Source organism: Amblyomma americanum, chromosome 6, assembly GCF_052857255.1.
Source record: "Amblyomma americanum isolate KBUSLIRL-KWMA chromosome 6, ASM5285725v1, whole genome shotgun sequence".
Classification (NCBI taxonomy): Eukaryota; Metazoa; Arthropoda; class Arachnida; order Ixodida; family Ixodidae; genus Amblyomma; species Amblyomma americanum.
This window is the reverse complement of record NC_135502.1, coordinates 177,812,854-177,836,014: the sequence shown is the minus strand read 5'-3', so window position 1 is coordinate 177,836,014 and position 23,161 is coordinate 177,812,854. Positions and strand designations below refer to the sequence as shown.

Genomic DNA, 23,161 nt, shown 5'->3' with positions numbered 1-23,161 from the left:
TAGGAGCGCGAGTTAGGCCGCCGGCGGAGGCTGCGCGTCCGCAATCGAGCGCACGAGTTGAGCCCCAGCTTTCACAGCTGTTGTGACGTCATATCACGTGGTGCGCCGATGTAGGTCAAGTGGTAGTTACGCGGCCGCGCGCGGCGCAGCAAGGTAGAGCTCGGTTGTGCGGCTAGTATGCTTCGCATAAAAACGAAAGTTGCGGAAATCAATCCTGACCTCATATACATGTATTTCTTTTGGCTGCCTCTTTGAGCATTGCTCCAAAAAAAAAAAATAATCGTCATTGCCATTGTTTTCAGTTTTGTTGCTAAAGAGAAAATTACACCTAGAGTGAGTGGCAAGTTATGATCAGCAACTCTCGGATGATAAAAAACAGCAAAGCTTCTATACAAAGCTCTTTCTTCTTATAAGACATCCTGCTCTAACTTCAAAATAGAATAAAGATGTCTTTTCGATCAACTAGAACTGCCGCGCTTCAAAGTTTACTTCTTAAGAAAAAAGAAAACAGCGCTCTTCAGTAAAAAGAACCCGCTAGCATGGAGATACGGCGCAAGTGCAAACAGGGCCGCAGTATTGCTTTCGCCTCCAACATTTCAGTCACTAAACCCAAAGTGCCCTCTAGGAGAAATCTCAGGAAGCATTTTTTCAGCCATATTTGGCATAAAAAAAAACGAAACACAGTTCTCAACACTGACAAAAAGCGATAAAAAAGGTGCAACTTTCACGAAACAGACTAAACGTCTCGCAGCAGGTATTTCAAGGGTGCAAAGTTATTCCATGATTGCCGAGAAGGTTTTAAAATTCGAAGTTACCCCTTTGTTACCCCTTTTTACACCTCTTTTTTTAGAGTGTATGACTATGCGCCAGCGCTTGAGCGCCTGCATTGTCAGTCAATCCCACAGCCTGCGTTATAAGTTCGCCTTCATTTCGCAAAGCACCGCACAAGCGCTCTGCACATGTCTGCTTACATCTGCACTGAAGTACACATCGCAAGCGGCTGTAGGTTTTCGGAATTTTTATTTTAGTGCCCTCCGAAGCATTTGTGTCATTTTAGTTTGGATATGTGCAGCATTTTTGGCCACTCTTAATTTCATGCACGTTCGCAGAGCGAGGTATGCGGCATCGCTTTTAACATACAAAAAAAAAAAAATCAGGTTGTTTTTTCTAAAATGTCATGGAAAACATAATTTTGCTTATCGTACGCGTCGGAGCAAATGAATGTGCTCAATTAAGCTTCTGAAGTGCATACTTGTATTCTGCCGTCATAGATTCGGCCGCCACATTTAGAATTCCGATCTGATTATTTGTTGCTTTCAGTCAATGGCGCAATCTTTGTCACTGGAACACGAGTGAAAGTGAGAAAGCAACGGCTGTCAGTTCTTGCTTTATGTTCTGCGGTTCGTTGCGGCATAACTTCGATGAGTGCATTATAAACGTGCTGTCACAATTTGTGAACATATAACAGCTGCCTTAATTTCAAAGCATCACATACCTTATTGCCTTGTTCCCCTACCAGTATTGGAGTGAGTAATACGAACGTCATACATTTTATTCAAAATGATTTGTTTGGTATCAAACCTGACTGGACATTGTTCTATCCAGGTTCTAATCTATGAAGAACTCCAAGGTTGCATCAGTTTAATCTACATGCAGTACCAAACAGTTCAGAGTTAAGTCGCAAAGAAAGATGCCCCCTGCAACACTTGCAGGTATTTTTCTGCAAATGATTGGTGGACATAGGCAGGAACTGAAATTTTTGTGCGAAAATAGCAGCTCAGTATTTATCTGAGCCTCTGATGACTACCTTTTAGGCACAAAATGTACTCAAATTTAGGCATTGATGTCACGAGCTTTAGCAAAGGTTGGGGTTTGTGATTATTTTAGAATGGGGCTGGCACAAAGCCCTGGTGTTTCATTATCTTGCAAAGAGGCGGAATGCAAACAGTGACAGTAAGGAGCTACTGACCCCCAAGGAATGTTCTTTAAAATTCAGGCACAGTTCCTTGTGCAATTAAAAAAAAGGAAATAGTAGGAATAAGGAGCCAGTGTAGGTGCTGCAACTATGCTCTGTTCTGAAAATAAGAGTACTTTCTTGACTAAACCAGATACAGCTTACTGACATGCCGCTATTTTGGGATTTGCATTGCTACTGTCTCATTTTCACACGTGTTCACTACCACTCTTTTCAAATAACCAATAATTCAATGTTGAGACGGTTGTGATTTCTTTAGACTTGCACGAAACTATGGAGAGGCAATCACCATTATTTGCTTTCGTGACTGTGGTTTTGTCATTTTGTTGACAAATGGTAATGAGGTCTAGATACGGTGCAGCTATTTTTTATGTTCAGTTGGAAAAGAGTCCTTTGTTTTGTAGTCTTCGATGGCATCCAATCATTGTGGAGTGCTACTTCACAAGCTGTGTATAATGGCGATATACACTTTGAACCACACTATAACAGCTTTGGATTTTTAGGTCTTCATTATACACACGCAACTATGATTCATGGGCAGTACTGACTGTTGCTTCCCGGGCTGTTATAGGTGCTCAAAATGTGATTCCCTAGAGAACATTTGCTTCTTCGATGCTCAGCAAAAATTTCTGTAGTCGCCATATGTATCAATTATCACGGTTAAAGCAAGAGTGGAAACTTTCGTGTGCAGCTGTACCTTTCGAATACGCACTTTGTATCACGCTCCCTTATGAGCAGTGGCTCACCATTGTTTCTTTAGCCTCTAGTTCGATTACAGTTAGGCTGTTGCTGCACTGGTTGTAATTAAATGAGATTGAGCAGCTCAGTTGTGTTATAGCTAGAATATAGTTTTCAAATCTTTAGCAGGGAGGCCATTGCAGCATTGTGTTTAACTTTTGCATAGTTGTGGTGACCCACTAAATGTGATCATTGCTGTAATGGACAAATCATTTGTACAGTCGCGCCTCTGTAATATGGGCACTTTGGTTTTCGAGCAAAATTCTCGCAAAGTTATTCATCCCTACTAACGAATCATGAATGAAAAAGTTTTGATACAAGGCTTGTCGCCAAGGTCTCCTGCACATAGTGGTGGGCAATGAAGTGGAAGCTAGACAGTGTTGATAGCTCCAAGTACATTAGCCTGGTTACCATAATCTTTAAAAATTGGTCAGTGACATGTTTGAACCTTGCATTTCTTTGACTTTATTCTTGTAAAAATTGGGTTGAGCATGGTTTTTCTATGTAAAATTTTTCACTTTGAGGAGGGTAGACCGCCCCCCCCCCCCCATGAATTCATCCCTAGGATAGTGTAGTCATAGTATGCATTACACTGAATTGTGACAATTTTTCTTTGCACTTCTACAAGTGTTTGAAATGTCAGTGATATTTCGTTTTTAATTTTGCAGGAACAAGCACTTACAGCATGCCTCCTCACCTATCAAGGCGCAGTTTTCCTGTTCATTTGCCATCACCTTGTAGTGAAAACCTCATCCCTTCTGTGGGGATTCTGCTGTTCGCAGCCTTCTGGGTGTTCCGTTTGGAAAATCTAAAGAAGGCACCCTGTCTGCTGACCTTTCTTGAGAGTGCTTTTAGAGACTTGGCTTCAAAGAAACCATGCTTCGATGGTTTCGAGCTCATCAGTTTTTAAAAACCACTTCGTCTTTCCTTCACAGCAGCCTCTTCTATCTGCCTGTACATGTTTTACATGTCTAGTTTTTTAGTACTGTTTGGAACGCTGGTAGTGCAACACAAATTGTGCTGCTATAACTTATCAATGTTAACATGATACAGTTGGCCAGAGTGATGAAAAAAGAAAACAATATCAGCATGAATCTGTGAGAAAACTGATGTATAGCCTTTGTTAAAGAGTACAGAGCCAAAAGTTTTGGCTTCTAAGCCGTGTAATAAGGCCTCTGAGCATCCATGGATGTCCAACATTCACGGTGGTCAGGGCAAGATTTTCTGTACCTTCAAGAGATCTGGAATGCTAGCGATGCACAACAAGGCTCAGAAGCGAATTCCTTGGGTTCTAAACTTTGACAAATGCTTTACTCGCATTATGTGACATCATGGAAAGAAATGACAAAGAGGAACAGCAGCATTTCATTGACCCTATTAATCATCACCCCACTGGTTTCTTGTCCCTGCATGGGCTAATCATGGTTTTTATCTTTTTGCATCTAGCTCGTACAGCTTCCTGGGAACACGGTCACCATTTTGTAACTTTTTTGTTTTTTAATAGACTTCCCGTTCTGTACCCGTTCTGCCACATGACACATTTGCTAGCATTTTATACATATACTTTAGTTAGAAAAAAATAATAGTGATAATGAATTTGGTGAACAATTAAGTTTTCAAGCAAATATGTGCTTAGACACAGGTCTTCAGAAATTCAATTACTTATTTAATCCCATAGTTACTAGTCCTTAGTCTGATCAGTGGCCATGGGAAATTTTCTGGAATTTTTCTTCACTTCGTCCTAAAGTGAAGGTGATGAATGCCTTTCTCCCGATCGCAGAGAATGCCTGTGTCCTTATCGCTTTGACCTTAGCCCATGTGTTTTTGCTTTGCTTGTAGTGCGCACAGTCAGGTAATACCAGGTTCACTAATTCCTTGTGTTTCGGCATTAGTCATTACTTGTTAGCTAGATTGAAAAGCATGTGTGCATGTGTTTCTGTATTTTAATTTTTTCCATATAAGTTATGAGTGCTGCATTTTATTTGCGACAGACTCCTTCGAATGGGTCGCTAACATAATTTTCGGGGCACATAAACTTTCTCTAGAGCATAGGCCTCCATATATTGAGTGTAAAGTTTTGTTTTGTGTTTTTTTGGTGATTGTGTGTTCAATTGAAGGTATTTTATACGTTGTCTAAGGTTATGTTCGTCCTATGTGTTTCTCAAGAACAAACACAAACGTTAGAGGTTGGATACCTGTGTTATTTTACTGTGGATTTAGTGGGCTGCTTTAGGATCTCAGTTTAGTATTTCTTTTACTGTAGTTTGTAATCTGCATCTTGAAGTTAGCCACTTAGAATTAGCCACTGGGAATTCTCTGGTGCATAACGTTTTTTTTAGCTAATCTTATCTGACAGAACCAGTTAGCCTGAAGTGCAGGGAAGAAGTTTTCAACTCAACTCTGCATTGTTTTGCAAGATTTGCTATTGTATCATTTTGATTACATTTATGTGCTGACTTCAAGTTAGTCCCTATCTCTAATACCTGTCCTAGAATTGTGGTTTCAAATGTTGTTTATTGTCCTTCATTTAAAAAAAAATGAAATTGTAATCTGCAGGTCTTCGTGACCTTTTGTTTACTTTACGCAGGCTCTTCAATTTCTTTTCAATTGAATAAGTTGACATGTTAAGCAGCATTTTAATGCTGCTGGTGTTAATATTTCAGATAAGTGTGTAGGTTAGTAACTGACATTTGTGATAATCCAGTGCTATTTGTGGCGGTCGTCTGTGTGATTCAGTGTTTTCAAACATCCAATGGAGTGAAAGTCGCATGTACAAGTTAAATTGCGAACAGTGTTTTGAGGATGTGCTAGTAACAATGTTTTGTAAATGGCTTAAAACTGCAGTCCCGGAAAAAAATGTAACAAACTTACAGAGCTACCTTTCACTATGACGCTAAAATCAAGAACTATATTTTTGTTCGAAAAAAAAAACACGGTGCACAAGCTATATACCACGTTTTTGTGTAATCCTTACTGCGAATCCTGCTTATATCGACTTGAGGACTTATAGACTGGATGAAAATAGTGCTCAAAAAATATTTTCAATGCGCGAGTGGAGCACGGAATTCAACTTTTTTTTAAAAAAGATCCATTATGGACTGCAAAAATAAGTGACAGTAATGAACGGATTTTAAGGATACAATATACAAATGCATTCTTTTTAAAAACTTCTAAAGGCAGAGAGATAGCAAACATTTGTCCAATGTGGAGCTGCCCGCAAGTGGCTTGTGCACCATTCAGGTTCTTTAACTTCAGGGTTTCGGTTTTTGGACCACAGTGAAGAGATGGTATACTTTTACGAGAAGAAAACATGTGTTGCATGGTTTGTGTATTTTTTACAGAAGTGCCGTATACACAGCGGAGTCAGATTAAAGACGTTTCCATGCCGCCGCCGCTGGTCTCGTTTTGTTTCCGCGATGTACGGAAGCACGCTGCGACATGACTGCGACGTCGTGTGTATGCATGGCACCAGGATCGTGCAACGCAGGCATCCAGGAGGAGGTGAAGACAGCGGTCCGACGCACTTTGTATCTAGCGTTTTTGCCCTGTTCCTTACAGTACAACTTCGTAACGGCATGGACGGAACAGGGCTGGTTGTTACATCTCAACATTGAAGTTCGACTGAGCTTTGTTCATGATTACAAAGCGCATTCGAGACTGATTATTGTGATTAACAATCTAGCACCGTACCGCCTATATAGTTAGCAGTTCTAGTACCCCTGTAAGAAAGCGCAAAAATGCAATATAAAAAACGGACCGCTGTCATCACCTCCTCCTCCTGGATGCCGGCGTTGCGAAATCTTGGCGCCTGCATACACACGACACCAATGCCACCGCTCAGCGTATCGCTGCGGTTGAAACCTCCCATTGGTAACCGGAAGTGCATCGTATATTTTGGTGTAAAAATCTACACCAAATATGCTCCCATTGTCAACCGCCAGTGCTTCGTATTTTTTGGTGTAAAAATCTACACCAAATCTGCTCCCTTCGCCAACCGTAAGTCCTCCGTATTTTTGGGGGTTGAAATCTACCCCAAGTGTAACGTTGTATATCGAACCTCCATTTGGGAGGACGCTAGAGGACAAGCCAAAAACACCTATCTGGGTTGATTTGTGTTTAGTGTGCCGGTGCCCCGGCGTTTGGCGGGTGACCAATAACGCGGGTGTTTGGCGGGGCGACCAATAGCGCACGCACATGCATGCCTGAAGCTCGGGAGTCCTGTCTCCCAACTGAGCGGCGCTACGCTCCAGATTCGAGAGGGCCTGATTTGGCTAGTTGTCAGTCATTGCCGGCCACTCCCGGTGACGACGTGCGATGGGCCATCGGCGTGCGACCTGCGTCGTGAAAGAGTTGCTCCACGCATTCCCCAACCTCCCTCGTGTGTTGTGTCGCGCACGATTTAACCCTTTCGTTGGCCGTGCGATTGCCCTTAGCTGCACCGTCACGCGCATATGTTGTCTTCGCGCGCGGGCCCGCTTTCAGCTGCCGCGTCTTGGCCATGGGCCGTGCTGAGGTTTAGCGCAGTGTTCTGTAATGTTACTTACTGTATAATAAACACTTGTGCACTCTCGAATAACTGCGCCTTCGGAGCGAGCGCGCAGTCTCGCGGCGTACGCTGGCTGCGCCGTTCGCTTCATCTGGCCCGAACACCCGTTACGTGGGCGAAGTGCTTTATAAGCGGCGCGCAGTCAGTGGTGTCTAAACCCCACAACTCCGTACATTTTAAAGTATTACAAAATTCTAGAGCAAATTCTTCTTTGCGTTCTGCCATCCCCTAAATCTCCTAAACACAAAATGAGTACAGGGTTCTTTGCGCAAGCGACCAGATTGTTGAAAAGCTGCTTACGCTTTTTCAGTGATCAGCAGCAGATGTAATAAGCTTTTACATTGGGTAAAAGGTCATGACGCCAAGCAAACCTTGTTGCCAAGCGTCAAGACGCTTGTAGTTATTGACGAACGTAGATCGTATCTCCCATAGGTTACACTATGTTGCTAATCATTACGTTGTAGGAACTGTCATATCCGGTTTGTGTTACGTGGTTTGTATGGTTTGGTTCACAGGAAAGCATAAGCTGTAAAAAGTGCCCATTGATTCTACGTCAATCATAAATACAGGTTTGTACCGTGCCGAACGCCGATCATCTATAAAATTCCTCTGTCTTGCGGGAAATTCTGCGCGGCAGATTGGCCGCAACTTAAAAGTCCGTTTGTACGAGCATAGGAATTCTTTGAAGCCAACTGCGCTAGAAAATTTACCAAAACATGTTACACACAGTAAGTGCCAGCCGCTTCTTGAAGGGACTGTTGTGTTTGGTAAAACGCGCACCCACCAGCACGCCCGGGAAATTATCAAAGCCTTATATATCTTCAAATGTGGTGATAGCTGCGTAAGCGACGCACCAATATCGTTATCCGAGAGTGAAATTGACTAACTGGAATAAGTTGCTCAGGCTTGCTTGCACGTGTTTGGCTCTGCTTATTGTGACTTCCTCTTCTAACCTTGCATCACATTATTTTTTTTCCGTTTTTCGTTTTTCTTCACACACATATTTTTTTTTTTTCAATTCAGTTGTAAGACAGCGCTCGTCTCTCCACTTCCTATGCATTGGTCCCTTTGGTGTGCTGAATTTTCCGTGATGCAGCCAGTTATGCGCCTTTCCTTTCGTGACACTCTCGGAGGCTTCACGCAGTCAGTCAGTCATAAAACTTTAGTATCAGTACTGGGAGTGATGGGTTCTGTCGACCCGATCAGGTGGCCCTCAGTAAGTGCTGAAGACGACCTGTTGTGCTCGTGCTGTGACCCAAACTAGTACTTCCGTGTTAGAGCTGGCCAGCAGGTTGTCCCACTTTTGCGAGCCTGCAAGCTACTGGAGTTCTTCGGGCAGTGCCAGGTCTGCGGGACAGTCCAAAATCATGTGTTCCATCGTGGCTCTCTGACCACATTTTGAGTAATGCGGTTTGAATTCGTGTGCGTTGATGTAGCACATTCTTAACGGGTTTGGGAGAGTATTGGTTTGGAGTTGTCTCCATCTAACCTCTTGATCTTTGGTGAGACTTGTGAGGTAGCGCTGGCGTCTGTCTTAGCTAATATAGAGTGCTGGTTGATATTTGTGGTATCTGATGAGACCTCCTCCTGTGCGTTCCAAGCTCGAGTCGCTGCTTCGGCTGCTAGATCCTCGAGCCGTATAGTGAGCTGCCTCGTTCCCAGGGATGCCAGAGTGAGCCGTAAGCCAGGTCAGTTCCACGTCCCCCATTTTTTCAGAGTAGTTTTTGATAACCATCTGAGAGATTGTTGAGATTCTTCCTCTCGAGTAGCTATTAATGGCAGTTTTCGAGTCGCTTATAAAGATAATAATAATTGGTTTTGGGGGAAAGGAAATGGCGCAGTATCTGTCTCATATATCGTTGGACACCTGAACCGCGCCGCAAGGGAAGGGATAAAGGAGGGAGTGAAAGAAGAAAGGAAGAAAGAGGTGCCGTAGTGGAGGGCTCCGGAATCATTTCGACCACCTGGGGATCTAACGCGCACTGACATCGCTCAGCACACGGGCGTCTTAGCGTTTTTCCTCCATAAAAACGCAGCCGCCGCGGTCGGGTTCGAACCCGGGAACTCCGGATCAGTAGTCGAGCGCACTAACCACTGAACCACCGCGGCGGGTGAGTCGCTTATAACGATCTCAATTTCGAGATTAGTTAAAGCTAGTCCTATGGCCACTTCCTACGCAGCATTGCATGTATGCTTGACAGTAGCTATCGATATTGGTTCTCCCTTTTATATGAAGACCGCTATCGCGAAGGCTTTCATATTGCCGGGGTATGCCGCCGCATCAACATACGCCACCTCTTGCCTTCCCTTGTATTTCTTCGCTGGAGCCTTGGATCTAGCCATCCTCCTACATTCGCGGTAGGAAGAATCAGTGTTCTCTGGTAGACGTTTTGTGGTTATGGTGTTTCTGACGTTTGAGTCTACTTTCTGCACGTCCTCCCCGAAGGATTCAGCGTTTTTGTATATATCCTTAAATATTGCTCCGCCGGCTGTCATTCTGTCAGTCTGAGCTCTGCTGTCCTTCGGTAGGCTTCGACGAGCTCGTGCAAAGTGTTTGGTTTTCGTAGCGGAAATAATTTCTTGGTGGCCGTGTTCAATTGGAGTCCTATGGCTGCTTTGTATGTTTGCCTAATGAGTCCATCAATCCCTTGTGTTCCCTCTTCGTTCATTCAAGTTATTGGAGCGCATATGCAATTCTACTGATTACAAATACTTGGACTAGCTGGAACAGTTCCTTCTCAATGATTTGGGCCAGCATGAACTTTGGGACACAAACGAAGAGAGACACGTGGAACACGGAATACGCTGTGTCTCTCTTCGTTTGTGTCCCAAAGTTCATGCTGGCCCAAATCATGGATTCATACCAACTGGCCCAGAAAAATGCCATTTTGCAGGTCCTTCTCCTTTACCCTTTTCCTCTTATTGGCTATTCTTCTGATGAGCCTGATGGATTGGGTCGTGGCGTGTCTTAATTTTTCTATAGTCATGTGATTACTGCGGTTTTCTTGCACAGACATGCCTAGGATTCGCAGAGTCTTACTCTTGACCGGTTCTCCTTCTACCAGGATTTTAAGATCTGAGATGGGTATTCTTTTTATTTAGTGCCTCTTGGTATGTCAGGCTTGACTAGTAGCTGAGATTTAGGTGTGAGCAGGTAATACCCAACGTTTCTACATAGCGTTCTATGATGTCGGCGGCTGTTTGCAGGGTATCTTCGATGTCATTATCTTGCCCTACGGTAGTCCATAGAGTGATGCCATGCGCATATAAGGCGAACCTGAGATTATGTACAGCTCTTAGCTTAGCCGGCAGGTCTATAAGGGCCATATTGAAAAGGAAGGGTGACAGCACCGAGTCCTGTAGGGTTTCATGGTGAATCATGCTGATGGGACCGGAGTTCGTGCTTCCGGCCTGAAACTCTGCCGTTCTTTCCATTAATAAAGATCGGATGTACTTGTATGTTCTGTCACCCATGTATCTGCGAAAGGCTAATGAGTATACGCCCATGCGTAACATTGTCTAAGGCTTTGTGCAGATCCAAGCCTAGGACAGCCCCGGTACAGCTGCTACGCGGGATGATTTCTTCGCTAATTACGATCATGATGTCCTGAGTTGAGAGATCCGCTCTAAGGCCTATCAATTTGTTTGGAAGGAAGTTGTCTTCCGCGTACGCCTGAAGCCTGTGCTCCATGAACTTACCTAAGCACGACTTGAGGGAGATAGGTTTGAATTTTCATTGTTCATCGTTTTTCCTGGTTTCGAGATGAATATGATTCTGGGATTTCTTCATTCCTCCGGAAAATCCCCTTCCTCCCAATAGGTGTTGTTTAGGTTAGTAAGGGCGTAAACGACGTAAGGTCGAGATTTGTAAAGGTTTTGTTAGTCTCGCCATCGGAGCCAGCCGCTTACGTGGTTTTCAGTTGTCTTGGAGCTTGCCATGTCTCTGCTGTACTCAATTACTGGTCTAGTTCCGAGTTTTCTTCACCTTCATACTGTGGGTACGGTTGGGCGTCGGATGCGTTTTGAGGTACTTGTCTTTGAGGCTCATTATGAGATCCACCGCAGATACCCTCGTGTTGATGCGCGACCTGAATGAATTTGTTTCGTTTGGCTGACTTGGATTGCGTGTAGTCAAGGAGATGTCACTGCAAGAACGAAGTCTTCCGGCTGCCGAGTTTACCATTCACCCGATCCCATACTTGTCCGCATTGCTGTCTTTCCAGCTCCGCGGTGAATTCGGAAATTTGCTTTGCTAGATAGGCTATGCATTTTCTGAGTTTGCAGTATCGTTTCTGCGACTACCAGCGCTTTTGCAGGCCAGCTACACCTTCCACAAGTGTTTTAACTTCGGGTAAGTGTTGTTCATTCCCCGCTTCCGTGACTTCGGTGTGGCTTTGTAGGTCCTGTTTAAGCTCGCGGGTCTATTTATTGAGGTCGTCCATGTCGATCCGTCATTTTATATCCCTGGCTTTGCGGCCATTGTCTCAGATGGTGATCAAGGCTTTTGGTGGCGGTGGTTTCAATTGTTCTGTTTCAATGGTCGTTTCGAGCACATAATTGGATTTCGCAGGGTACAAGACTAATAGTGCTTTGGCACTATAAGCTGGCTTGACAGGGAACACGGGCAGCGACAGAAGCAAAACAAACCACGGCGATTAGAAACGGCATTGATCTGCATGAGCACTCCAATTAATGATCTTCTTAGTGAGAAAAAAGGAAAAATAGCGGATGTAGCGATGGCTAAGGAGAGCACAGACGTATAGTGGGAAAGTACTCATACGACTGAGCAAAAATCTTGCTTGTGCATCTTGCTTGCCCATCGCTCGTTGCCATCGCAACTGTGACGCCAAGCGGCGAGAACTTGGCCCTGGCCAACCCCGAAACTTCACTTTGGCCGATTTGGACCAAAATTGATGTCCAATCGTATATGATCATGCACGACACGATGGAGAACCCCATATTTTGCCCGGGTCATTTCCAAAAATTTTTCCCGGACCACACTGGGATTCGGATAACGACCAGGTTTCTGACTAGCTTTAGTGTGTCCTCTTCGCACATGACATGTAGCCTGTTGGTGATGCGGGTAATCATGCGTGCGACTTGTAGCCTTAAGCGAGGGAAAAGAGAAGCGAGGGCCGAATTTATCTAGAAAATATACGCTCCTCACGACACGACCCATGTATGCAGACGCGTCCTCGAGAGGAAGAGACACCAAAATTTCAGTGGCCACGGTGGTCGATTCGTGTCTACGTGAAATGACCAGCGCGTCTATGCGAGACTGCATGGTAGCAGAGGCCGAAGAAGTAGCCGCTGCTCTAGCGGTGGCTGAGGGCTATAGAACCGGGCGGTCGCTAGCAATGCTCACGGACTCTCAAACAGCTTGCTGAAGTTACATGAATGGCAGGATAGGTCATCACGCGCTCCGTATACTCCTCGCAGCTAACGACAGAAATAAAAACAACAAAAAAAGAAAACGACAAGACCACACACAAAATTGTGTGGGTGCTGGGGCACACAGGAGTGATAGAAAACCAAGAGGCCAATAGGATAGCTCGAGGATACACTACTTTCCGAGCATCCGAAAAGACCGCGGAACTCGTGCCAGCACCCAAGGAATACTCGGCCATACTACAAAACTACAGAGGCAGAATAATCAGATATCCCCCGCTGCACACATCTCTCAGCAGAGAGGAAGCTGTAACTTGGAGACAGGTTCTTACCCAAAACCTACACGTACTAAACAAAATGCCGCCTACGATATACGAGAAGAAATGCTCCTGGAGCAACGAAAAACCCGCACTGTATCACATCACATGGGCTTGTCAAAACATAGACGTGGTCCCCCAAATACAAAAACCCGAGTGCGGAGCAATGGGAGACTGCTTTCCAGCGACCACTGTGAAGACCAACAAGGTCTGGTACAGCGAGCTCAACGGGCGGCAGTGGCCAGCGGAACCCTGGGCTGAGAGAACCGACCATTGATTAAAAGTGTGCGAGCTCGACAGAGGACTCCTAGGGATAAAACCAAGGAGAGAACATCTCTGAAGATGCCCCAAAACCGCAGCGTACAATAAATTTTTTCCTCCTCCTCCGGGTCACACCCGAAGTAATAGTTCACAGCTTTGAGATTTGCGCCATCTAGTTGCTGTGGTTTCGCTTGTGGTACCATCATTTACATCACGCGCTTTCGCAAGTCACACGTCGGCCTAAATGGAGTTAAACCGCAGTAATTTTTTAAAAGATGTACGTACATATATGCTACCAACTGTGCGAAAAAAAGTATGTTCAGTGTGCTAATTCACGCGAAAGTATACAAATACATCACACAACACCATCATATCGAGCTGTACTGTTGTCACAAAATTCGGCGCATAATCGAAAAAAAAAACGGCACTGCGCTTAAGCAATTGCGCCCGCGCACTGTAAAATAAAACAAAAAAACAGCGGGGAAGGAACCCCGGAGAGTGCGTACCTTTGTGCATACTGCTGCAACTCAGCTCGCCGGCGCGGCGCCGAGGGAAGCATGGCCGCGCGCGGCGTCGATTTTTCTAGAATGTCGGAGTGATTTCTGCTCGTTGACGACGGAAAGGGGGTAACCTTGTCCGCGCAGAAGTGATACTCTCTCGCCTTCGCTTTTGTGCCGATGGCTCCGCGTGGCGCGAATGACCTAGATTGTTCTAGAAGGTGGTTTCCGCGCTCGACCAATGGGGTCGCGCAGTGCAGTTGATACTGCGTGTATGTGTGCGCCTTCCTTGGAGCAAAAGAACAAACAGACGCGGGAGGCACCTACAAATGAGGGGCTTCAACCGCTGTCGGGGAGGCGCATGTCCAGACCCCGTAGAGTATCTGTTACGGGTCCAATTGGACTTATTTTTAGAAATGTAGTGGACAGTTTGAAGGTTGCTTCGCTTCCGCCACCGGTTGGCCCGGTATTGCACTACCTCCGGGATCGGCCTTGTCTTTAGTGCGTCTTTTCTATCCGGTCTTTCTATCCCATCTTTCAACTCTCCTACTATCTGCACGTGATAGCGATTGTAGCTCGGCTTGAACCAGTGAACAGGCCTGTGCACTTTCCTTTTCTTTCTTCCTGGCAACAACTTATATATATACTGTCGGGGAGCCCAAGCTGCAGTTTAAACTTCCGAGAAGCGCGCCCGCTCGACTCCCAGGAGAACACCACTCACCCAGCCCGCACCAGCAAGGCAACGTGCGCCAACCTGCGGAACGGCCCCGTCGAGCTCCTCAGGTCGTCGGACTGTCGCAGTGCCCGGTGAAGAAATCGTGTTTTGGTTGGTTGTCTCTCTATGCGTTAGTGCACTCTAGGTGCAAATGTTCTGTTAAATTGTGATCTCTCGCGATTGTTACTTTTCATGAGTTGCTTTGTATTTGTAAATCACTTTGGATCTGCTCGTACGAGTGATAGTGAAAGCCTTTGTATCGTCTCTTCTCTGTATAAACTGTTTTGTTTTGTGAACCTTTGGCTCCGACCCATTCTCTGACTTGCGACCGGCGAAAGCTGGACACCCAACGACCAAGCCCCTTGTCACTTGTTAGCTGGCCTCCGGCTCAGCTTGCCACGCTGAGTCTAGGGCATCTCCTTTGTGACCGAGACCGCTACCCCCACGCGCTCTAATGGTGTCTAGGAGCGCACGCAAAAGTGCGCGAAGTGCTGACAACTGTAGCATGCATTAGTGCACAACAGAAACGTAAAAGGCGAAAGAAAATGACATTTTAAATAGGAGCGTTTTGAAAGGACGACTGTAATGCGTGGTGGAATCATATCTGATGCAGTGCAGTCTTCCAGAACGAGGATGTAGTGTGTCAGTGTGAATGTCTGCAGTTTTCAGTTTATTGAGTAGCACTTCTAAAAGTAGTGTTGTAGTCTCTGATGACCCTATGTAGTGGAATCTGCTAAACGCGACCTTCTTCAAGGCTGGCGTGTATAGCGAGACGGCTGTGATTTTATGTTTTGTTTCAATTCTGCCATTTCCTTGAGAAGTTTTCAGTGCAGCTTTCTTGCTTAGACAAATAGGATGATGCATGGTTTAAGTGGTTTAACGACCCAAAGCGTCTCGGGCTACGAGGGATACTATAGTGGAGAGCTCTGAATAATTTAAAACCCCTAGTGTTACCTTTAGCGTGCACAGACATTTCACAATATAACGATAGAATCAGAGTACACGTAAACCGCTAATGGGCTCGCATGATAGTTGTGACGTGGGAATGTGCTTATTACACCGGAAGCTTTAGGGGGTTTTTGAGAGTGCCCACGTGTTCATTCTGAGATGTGTTCGTTAAAGATGATCCATAGTTTTTTTATAGCGTTAATTACATTACGCTAGCATTTCGAGCCTTCAGCGTGTCGGCGCCGCCACTGATGTCACGTAGTTGGTCACGTGGTGCGTGGTTGGTCATGTGGTGCATGGCTGGTCACGTGGTGCGTAGCAGCTTCCGGCAGCGTGGCGCGCGAGCGAAACCGAGGGGGGAGTGGAGAGGGGGAAGGGAGTAAATCACGTCCATGGACGAAGATGAAGAAGGAACGCCCAGCGAAACAGAGCGGCGAAACATTGACGTTGCAATTCGACTGAGCGAGTTCCACTCGGCCAGCTGTAGCTATCGCGTCACTCCAGGCCCAACCAGAGCTAAACCACAGCCATTTTTATGCCACGGACGCATTGTACGCTTTTACCGTTTATGCTCCAAAGTGTAAGTCCAGCCACAAGATTATTACTCCTTCGAAACAGCACTGTTTGTTTTTTCATGTTCATAAGTGAAATGTTGCCTTGACTCCATTCATAAAGATTTTGAAGGGTGTTGCTAATCTGCACGAGTTCTTGGACATAACAGAGGCGCTAGAAAGCAACGTGTTATCGTCAGCCTAAATTATAAAGTGTTCTGCTCGCTTCGCATGGAAGCATCGCATTGCACTAGAAAATACGGCTATGTCCCCGCTCTTGACGAAGCTTGCCGAGTTCTACGACAGACTGGGCGTGGTGTTTACGGCACAAACTCCGTCCGTGATTCTATAAGTTTCACCTACGCAGACTAAGCGAAACACGCGGCAGAACTTGCGTTAACTTCCAGATGATGTCCTTAGGCGTCATTGGTATACGTTGCAATCGGAGTGGGCAAGTTGCGAAGCTACGAGATTGGCGGCTGGAACACATAAGCCGTGCCAGTGACACCCACTCGGCTGTGATCAGATGTTCCAGCCTTTGTGAAAAGCAATGAGCCCAAGGTGCTTGCTTCTCAGCCGTGCAGTGAGATTCGTGTAGTGGTGAGGATCAGTTCAGTGGATTTACAACGCTGGTGACGCAGAACGGGCCCCACAGCGTGGCTGAACCCTTCGGACTCTGTACTTGAGATAAAGGCTGTTGAGTTGCCAAAGAGTGCTAAATGAGCAGCAGTCGTTTAAAGGGCACACACGTAACCTTAACGCAGTTTCTCAAGTGCCGCCTTCAAGGTTCTCGCTTTTGCTGAGATTGTGCCCATTTCTACAGGCTGTTAGTGTGCACGTATGCCTATAGAGGAACCTTCTGCAGTAAATCAAGGTTTCATTTCACGTATGTCCTAGCCGCATCTCTCGTTCGTACAGGTGGGCTTCGCGCCGCGGCAATACGTCGACCACCCAGCGTCCGCTATTACAGTGGCCTTCACCGCTATGAGAGTGATGAATCTGTTCAGGGATGACGTCTGGTCTGGACTGTTGTCTGCAAGCGACGCGCCCAGCCCCAACGCACCTGCGCTTTCCGGCAACCAGGTCATGCAAAGCAAATGTTCGTCCTGGGCTACTTGCCTTGTCGTCGCCGAAGGATCAGCTGCGGCTTCTTCCTCCTCCTCTGCCTCTTCTCCCTGGTCGGTCGTCTTCCTTCTTCACGAACTTGCGCGCCTCTCGATGGCTACGTATATCCCAGTATATATGCACACCTCAAGTTGCTCACATCGGTGGGGTTCTCCGGACGCCCCGTGACAGTACGCGTGCCTGGATACAGCAGAGACCTGAAGCTCTGCGTCGCGATGGCGGCCGCGCGTTTCGCGTCCGCTCTCCACAAGGAATAGTAAAATACACAAAATGAATTTTCCCATGATCTCAACTTATAGGACTGAAAACTGGTTTTTGACGATAGGAAATGGCGCAGTATCTGCTTCACATCTCGGTGGAGACCGGACCCGCACCGTAAGGCAAGAAAGAAAGGTGGGAATGAAAGAAGAAAAATTTGGTGAGATTTAACTCTACTAAACATAGTTATACACAGCGAAAGTATTTGGGAAACCCGAATTCTCCCGGGAGGGCATATAATATAGATAATCAAGAAACCTCGGAGACTCTGCTGCGAAGTCAGGACCCTGAGCTCCAGCTGCTTCTCGTCCGACTGGCCGAAGACGCTGCCGGGAAACAAGACCTCCCGGCCTGTATGTCTAGGCGGCGCCCCTGGCTCCTTTGCCTTAGAAACCGGGGGAAGAAGAGAGGGGGGGGGGGACGAGACGCCTTTTGCTGTTGGAGACAATAAATATTTTATTCACTCACTCTATGTGGCTTGATTCCAGAATAGCTTGCCGCCAAACGGATGGCGTGGTCCGTCAAACGCCGGTTAGCCTCAGATTCCAATGCTTCAGTCTCACTTACGGACGAAGCCGTAGTCGAAGGCACAGCAGCGCTGACCGTTTGTCCTTTCTCTCCTACTCTCGTTGCTTTGCAAGTCTAGCTTCTCGTTGCTCCTCGGTTTCAGCAGCTGGTTTTGCTTGCATCCTCTGCAGTACACCTTCTCGGCGATCTATATCGACACTTGCTCCGGCCCACTTCATCCATTGCGAAACTGAAGAAGAAACCGCCGACGTAGCAAATGTTACGCCCACTCCTAGTCCCGTGGTCATTAGTGCTGCGGGAGAGTCCCAATCTAGGGCCTCAATCTACTCTGTCCTGTCCTGTCCTAGTCCCGCGGTATCACAACGTTAAGCTGGCTAAAGCCCCACTGTTGCCGCTGGAGTTTTTTAATGGCATCCTCGGTCACGCTCACCGGTGCCCACCGGGGCGCATTGGTGCACACCTTGTATCCACTGCACCGGTGAACACCCGCTTCCTCGATCACCGGAAGCGCACCCTGCCGGGTAAGCTTTCCGTTGCCCCGACTCGCAACCGGAAAATGGACGGTTCGCAAGGGTGCAATCCCGGCAAGCATTGCGGGACGCGTGCTGCGGAGAAGCCGCTTTGCCCGCTCTGTGTTGGTCGCGTCGGCGCGCAGTCTCACGCGGTGGAGCAGAGAATACGGATGGTGGCCGCCATTGATGAACTGCTGTCAACTTCGTCTGATAGCGAGGATGAAATCGAAAACGATGGGTGGAGGGCGCAGCTTGGCGAAGTAACAGACGTTGTGAAAGGAGCACGTGTTTACAGTGACATGCGCGCGCAGAAGAAAGGCGGCTTAAAAAAAGAAAGCGCGCGCTCGGAGCGGCGGAGGGGGGAGCGCGCATCGAGGCAGCCTGAAGGCTGCGCTGCATATACGCGGGGTGCACCTTGTCCTCGATGTTGTCCCTCGCCGGGGCGCCACCGCCGCGGTGCGCAGGGAACCGCGCCGGTTTCGGGGCGCACCCGGTGCGAGGTGATCGAGGATTCTATCAGTAACACCAAGCTTGGCAGCAGTGACAGCGCTGACAGCGGACGCCTAATTTTTGCTCTTCAATTTGTGCAGACCTTGGCTGGTGTGGACGCTGAAGATTGTGGAACCGCCCCCGGCACATCTACACTATCGCCCATTTACTATCTCGGAGTTCCAGGACAACGTTGAGGAATCCGCCCCCTGCTGCAGGCCCGTCAGCTCACAAGGTTCTACTTGACGTCATCCCAAGAAGACTTCATATACCTGCAACAAGTCTTGGGACGTTCCTTGGCAGCAGTGACAGCGCTGACAGCGGACGCCTAATTTTGGCTCTTCAATTTGTGCAGGTTAATTTTCATGCTGATGTGTGCATATTGACTTTTCTTCTAAGCGCTGTTTCTGCTGCCCAAGCCAATTTTGTACTCTGTAATTTGCCGGTTGTGTTTTCTTGTTGTGGCTTTGTAGAAACAGCGTTATGACGAAGGGTGCAAAAAGTAACGACAGAGAAAACCGCGCTGAAAACCGTGATCATCATTCCGAAATGGCTGAAATGAAAGAAAGTTTAGATTTCGTTAACGGGGAATTTGAAGCGTTCAAGAGTCAGCTGAGTGCTGTTTGAGCAGAAAATCAGGAACTGAAGAAAGAAAATCAGTGTCTTCGCAATAGATGCACTGAAAACGAAAAGCGACTAAAAGCTCTTGAAGTTAAACTGGTTCAGTGCAGCAATATTCGCGACGATGCAATTTGGAGATTAAAGTGACTGAAACCGGTCAAGAAGACCTTGAGTCGATTGTGGGGAAAATGCGTGATGCTGTGGGAGTTTCTATATCTCCCGCTGATATTGAGGCTTGCCATCGCGTGCCAACACGGAAAGCAGAAGTAAAGAACATTATTGTGCAGTTCAGAAGCCGGAGGCTGCGGGACCATATTCTTGAGAAGGCAAGAAAACAGCGTCTGACAACTGCTTCGCTGGGTGTGCCGCCTCCCACGGGCCATGGTCGGGCAAATGCTAACGACAGTGTTGACGGCAGTTCTGCCGCGGCTGTCAATGTTGCGTCCGCATACGTGAATGAGCACTTATGCCCCCGTTTGAAAGGACTTCTATCCTTGGCCGTTGCTAAAAAGAGCCAGTTTTACTGGAAATTTGTTTGGACACGTAATGGGCGTATCTTCGCGCATCAGGCTGAGGGTAGTTCGGTAGTCGAAATAAATTCTGCTGAAAGCCTCCATAAGATTGCATAGAGCAAGGCTTCTAACAACATCGAATCTCTCGTTTTTCATGGCTGTGCACGAGGATTATCAGGAGTTCGTTTGCCCCGAATCGCTGCAACTCTGCCCTGATAACCAATGCGTAGAAACCGCTCTTCATGTTAGCGCTTGTTCTCTCTCTAACAAAATTGATCACTTCACATTGTTTTGAACAGTTTTCCTTCAAATTTACTATTATAATGATAACGGAAACATGGCTTTCTGCACAAGAGAGTGCACCTAATCTCATTGGCTATAAGCTTTTTTGTGCCCATCGAACTGGGAAACGTGGTGGCGGTGTAGCGATTTATGTTTCGGACACAATGTTTTGTGATGAAGTGCCCAATTTTACTGTTATAAGCCCAAATTACGAGGCCCTGTGTTTGTAAAACAGCAGCACACTTTTTTGTATTATGAATCGCCCCCTTCGGCTAATACTAGAGTTTTTTAGATTTTGTTGACTCGGTTCTTGATTTTGCCTCCACTAATGATGTAAGGCTGGTTTTAGGCAGGGATTTCAAAATTAATCTTTCTACCGAAAGCGTTGCGACCAAAGAACTAATGAACGAACTAACATCATCGGCTTTTCGCAATGTAATCGTTACCCCTATTCGTGTAACTCCAACGACTTCTACTATTTTGGATCTGTTCATTACCAACGTCGTTACTCCCGTGGCGGCGGCTAGTACTATAAGCTCTAGCATTAGTGATCATTGTCCCACATTCATAGCTTATTCGCGCTCCACTCCTAGAGTAAAACCACGACTGCCCAAAATCAAGCATCAAAGCATTACTGATTCTAGCTTAGAATTGTTTCGTAACAGGGTCCAGAACAACGATCGGACTACGGTTCTCGAGGAAAGCACGGCCGACGGCGCTTACAAAACCTTTATGCCTATGTTTTTGACAATTTACAACTCTTGTTTCCCTCCAAGAAGCCTTAAACTTCATAAGCGTGCACGAAAACCTTGGATTAATCCAAAACACTTGCAGTTTATACGTCAAAAGAACAAACTCCACGGTGCATTTGAAAAAAAAACAAAGATCCGTTAACTTTGGCGGCATTCAAAAAACTTCGCAATAAGATTGCGGCCGAACTACGAAAAGCAAAAGCACACTATTACCAGCAATTATTCAGTGACATGTCCAAAGGTCGGCCAGATCGAACTTGGCGAATTATCAATGATTTGCTTGGAGCGTGCCCTAACCGCCCTAATATGCTCTAGATCGTCATTGATGGGGAACCAGTTTCTGGATCTGCATTATCTGACCGCTTCAACGCCCAACTTGCCGCCAGACCAAAGAAGGACTTGTCACAAAGTAACACCTCATGCTGCCTACAGAAACGTTCTCCTGAGACCATGTTTTTAAAACCCACAAATGAATCTGAAATGTTTCACACGTTTCAAAGCCAGATGAATAGTAAAGTCCTCGACATTGACATCATTCAGATAAAACCTATAAAAGATGTTCTTGATCTCGTATGTTCATACTTAGTGCATATATTCAATCTTTCGCTATCATTTGGCACTTTTCCTGACGACATGAAACGTGCAAAAGTCTCTTTTATGCACAAGGGAGGAAACAGGAACGACTTAAGCAACTGCAGGCCTATATCGATAATTCCAACCTTCTCAAAAGGCCTTGAGAATATTATGCTCACCCGACTAGACGAATTTTTTACTAAGCACAATATCTTAACAGAATTCCAGCGTGGTTTCCGTAAGGGTAGGTCAACGGAGTCCGCCCTTCTGTTGCAAATAGAAATTATCATTACAAACATTGAAGCTAATAGATTTACCCTGGGAATCTATATAGACTTCAGTAAAGCATTTGATTCGAAATGTCCCATAACCCTCCTTAATAAGTTAGATCATTACGGAGCCTGTGGGTTAACAAATACTCTTTTGCAATCATACCTAACCGGCCGATCCCAATGTGTTGACATTAATGGTTACTATTCCACCTTCCAACAGATTTTATCCGGTGTACCACAGGGCAGTATTCTTAGGCCGTTTTTGTTTAATGTTTACGTAAATGATCTTATCTATACTGATGATAATGCTGGGTTCGTATTATACGCCGATGATTCAAGCTTGTTCCTAAGTTCCACTAATGAAGTCGATTTGTTCAGTATGGCGAATAGTGCTTTGTCAAGACTACTGAAATTGTCCGAAACAAACAGCTTAAAAATGAATGAAAAAAAGACAAAAGCAATTTTATTTGCACCTAAAAACAAACGTGTGGCCTCTAGTCATGAACTAAAACTAGGACCTTATAAAATAGATGTCGTGAAACAGCATAAAATACCAGGTGTCATATTCTCCAGTCAGATGACATGGAACAGTCATGCTGAACAGCTAGCCAAAAAACTCTCATCTGCCGTAGGTGCCTTATTTCGGACGCGTGACATATTTCCGATTTCCGTTAGATTACAAGTATACCACGCCCTCTTCCGTTCACACCTTAACTACTGCACACTATAGTATGGGGGACGACTACTAAAAATAACGTCAATACACTTCTTCGTCTAGAAAAAACTGCCATACATTGCTTAAACAATGTATCATATTTACATCCCTCAGACGAGCTATTTCGTCGGCATCATATAATCAATATGCAAAAAGCAACCATTCAACTTAAGGCTTTTGTCGCGTTATAAGAAATATTCTAATGTATTAGGTTTGCTCCTTAGAACAGCGAAGAGAATTTACAATAAAAGAGAAATAAATCACGCTGGAAATAACGTTCATAAGCAATGGAAAGTTATTAATTCCTTCCTAAACAGAAACAACTCGAAAGGTCCCATATCAACAATTACTTCCGGTAAGGTAACATATACCAATCCCTCAGACATTGCTGAAGCCTTCAGTGATTCATTTGCTCTATCCTCAGGAGTATTAAATACTGCCGCTAATCAAACAATACAACAATCTCCTCATAGCATTTTTCATTTCACAGTCTCCCCTGATGAAATCGGCAAAATAATACGCAACCTGAAAGACGCCAGTCCAGGTCTCGATAATATTCAATCATCCCATATTAAGTTAATTGCGC

General features: G+C 45.8%; 1 protein-coding gene across 1 annotated transcript in view; it reads right to left on the bottom strand.

Moving 5' to 3' along the window:
- The window catches only part of LOC144095061 (uncharacterized), a 181,850-nt gene extending 164,731 nt beyond the window's left edge, over positions 1-17,119 (bottom strand). The window contains exon 1 of the mRNA XM_077628868.1: positions 17,056-17,119. The gene's annotated coding sequence lies outside the window, so the exon portion shown is untranslated. The remainder of the gene's footprint in view (positions 1-17,055) is intronic.
- Positions 17,120-23,161: the final 6,042 nt, after the last annotated feature.